The following is a 3,645-nucleotide window of genomic DNA, read 5'->3' as shown; positions in this document are numbered from 1 at the left end:
TACATTCTTTGTCATTTTATTTGGTCTCAATCTGATTAAAATACAGATCTATTTTTCATTTCGTATTTTTATACTTTCGATGGCCTACACTACATGAAGATCTGACCGGTTGTAGTGGAACTTTTGACCCTGTAATATCAGACATTTGATTAACCAATCAGCGTTGATGTTTCTAGTGGGTTACCCACAGTTCTGTGCACCTCACGGCAAAAATTTGCTGTAACAGACCGTTTTATTGGCTAATCCCTCACATCATCCAGAACACGGGTTATATAACAACTCTTCCAGATGCTAGTGTAGTAAAGACAAGTGAAACGAAATTTTGAACTATAAAAGACGAAAAGAAATAGGATCTGTGTTTTAATCAGATTGATTTTGTCTATGCCAACAATTAATGTGGATTTAAATTTTGGTCACCCTTGCTTGTTGGGGATCCATCTATTGTTCAAATATGGGAGCCACGGTGGCTAAGTGGGTAATGCGTAGTGCCGCTGTCCAGGCAAAATTTCCCTCACAGCACACTGTATGGCGTATGCCCGTCTTCATTAGCCCAGTCGGAGCAGAACAGTAGGATATTAAACCCATTTCATTTATTGTTCAAATGTCTTGTGATGCTGTCATTTAGACTCAATATTATAATATCCCTTTCAATAAAAACAGAGTAGTCTTCACAAGAAATATAATAATACAATCAACAATTATCCCTCTGAATGAGCTTACAAAATATTTCTCAAAAAAGGTAACATTGTGCTGTGTTTTTTATCCACGTCAGAGTAGTCTCGTCGCACTAATTCTTCAATCCAGTGGAATCTTTGATTGAAGAGAAGTAGGTTAGCAGATTGTAAACCGGGATGGTATGTCATCGAGTTAAATGTTATGATATTGATCCCCTAAGCTTGTGGGTTTTCTCTGAGTTCCCAATACCCAAAAGGAAAGTTTTTGTCGGTCCCAAAATGATCTAGTTTGTGATGAGTAGATATTAAACCCTCTTTCTCTCACCTTTGTAGGTGCCAATATATAAATAGTGAGAATTAATGCCTTTTTATACGCCCACATTGAAATGTGGTCGTATATTGTCGTCGCCCCCGTCCGTCCGGCGTCCACAATTGCTTGTGGACGCTCTAGAGGCTAAAGTTAATATCTGATTGACTTTAAATTTATACACAGTGTTTAAGGTCTTGAGACGAAGAAGCCTCTTGATTTTCAGCGATTTCCGATAATTACTGCCAGAGTTATGGCCCTTGATCACTTCAAAAAATCTTGTGGACGCTCTAAAGGCCAAAGTTAATATCCGATTGACTTTAAATTTATACACATTGTTTAAGGTCATGAGACGAAGAAATCTATTGATTTTCAACGATTTCCGATTATTACTGCCAGAGTTATGGCCCTTGATCACTTCAAAAAATCTTGTGGATGCTCTGGAGGCTAAAGATAACATCCGATTGACATTAAATTAATACACAGTGTTTAAGGTCATAAGATGATGAAGCCTATTGGTTTTGAGCAATTTCTGATAATTACTGCCAGAGTTATGGCCCTTGATCACTTCAAAAAATCTTGTGGATGCTCTAGAAGCGAAAGTTAATATTCGATTGACTTTAAATTTATTCACAGTGTTTAAGGTCATGAGACGAAGAAGCCTATTGATTTTCAGCGATTTCCAATATTTGCTGCCAGAGTTATGGCCCTTGATCACTTTGAAAAATCTTGTGGATGCTCTAGAGGCCAAAGTTAATATCCGATTGACTTTCAATTTATACACAGTGTTTAAGGTCATGAGACGAAGAAGCCTATTGATTTTCAGCGATTTCCGATAATTACTGCCAGAGTTATGGCCCTTGATCACTTCAAAGAATCTTGTGGATGCTCTAGAGGCTAAAGTTAATATCCGATTGAGTTTAAATTTATACACAGTGTTTGAGGTCATGAGACGAAGATTCCTATTGATTTTCAACGATTTCCGATAATTACTGCCAAAGTTATGGCCCTTGATCACTTTGCAAAATCTTGTGATGCTCTAAAGGCTAAAGTGATAATCCGATTGACTTCAGATTGATACACAGAGTTTAAGATCTTGAGACGAACAAGTATATTGATTTTCAATGAATTTTTATGACTTAAACAGTTAAATCCATGATATTAAAAGCTTTGCATACAAAAAGTTAGCATGGGGCAGAACTTTATAAAAACCAAACAAATTCTAATAGTTTTCTGATAATTACTTCGTGAGTTGTTGCTCTTAATCAGATTTTAGTGTATTATAAATGTTTCATTACCGAAAAAAGTAAAAATATGCGACAACCCTTGTTGACTGCCCGGACGATTTAGTTGCTGTGGGCGTATGTTTCGTTGCCTGGCAACCTATCTTTACAACTGATTAAACTACCAATGTAATTTCAAAATACCAGGAAAAACTCGATAGTTAGATATCATGAACTATTCTTATCACAAATGTTTCGATTTGTTTTCTATTGTACAAACGAAGACGAGTAAGTATTGAGGAATATTATGGACGCAAAGTTGGATGACTTCTGGTGACCAAATTCTGGACTATGTCAACCACGACAAAAAATGTCTAATGTGCAAAATTTTGAAATAGCATCTCTGGTATAGCTCTATTCAGGAAAATAATTTTGCCAATTACCTAACACACAGACCACCATATATTTTAAGAAATGTGTAATGGTCTCCACCAATACAGGTATATATTGCGTTAAACATGCTGATCTGTGAAATGTGTACCTGTAACATGCGTCGTAATATATAGCAATTAAAGGCTTAATGCATAATTTAGCGCTATAGGAATCCCTTGCAAACTACAAAATTGTGAAAGTTTAGTCTCATAATATAATTTCAGTCAAAAAATTGTTATGATAAATTGAAATTTCATTTTTTTATACGCCCACATTGTAATGTGGTCGTATATTGTTGTCGCCCCCGTCCTTCGGTCCGTCCATCGGTCCGGCTAAAGTTAATATCCGATTGACTGTAAATTTATACACAGTGTGTATTTTCAGCGATTTTCGATAATTACTGCCAGAGTTATGGCCCTTGATCACTTCAAAAAATCTTGTGGACGCTCTAGAGGTCAAAGTTAATATCCAATTGACTTTAAATTTATACACAGTGTTTAAGGTCATGAGACGAAGAAGCCTATTGATTTTCAACGATTTTCGATAATTACTGCCAGAATTGTGGCCCGTGATCACGTCAAATAATCTTGAGGACGCTCTAGAGGTCAAAGTTAATATCCGATTGACTTTAAATTTATACACAGTGTTTAAGGTCATGAGACGAAGAAGCCTATTGATTTTCAGCGATTTCTGATAATTACTGCCAGAGTTATGGCCCTTGATCACTTTGAAAAATCGTGTGGACGCTCTAGAGGCTAAAGTTAATATCTGATGGACTTTAAATTTATACACAGTGTTTGAGGCCGTGAGATGAAGAATCATATTGATTTTCAATGGTTTCGGATAAGTTATGGCCCTTGATCACTTTGAAAAATCTTGTGACGCTCTAGAGGCTAAAGTTATCATCTGATTGACTTCAGATTGATACACAGAGTTTAAGGTCTTGAGACGAACAAGTATATTAATTTTCAATGAATCTTTATGATGTTAAAAGTTTCGTATACTACAA

Source organism: Patella vulgata, chromosome 4, assembly GCF_932274485.2.
Source record: "Patella vulgata chromosome 4, xgPatVulg1.2, whole genome shotgun sequence".
NCBI lineage: Eukaryota > Metazoa > Mollusca > Gastropoda > Patellidae > Patella > Patella vulgata.
The sequence above is the reverse complement of the archived record's forward strand: the minus strand, read 5'-3'. Positions refer to the sequence as shown.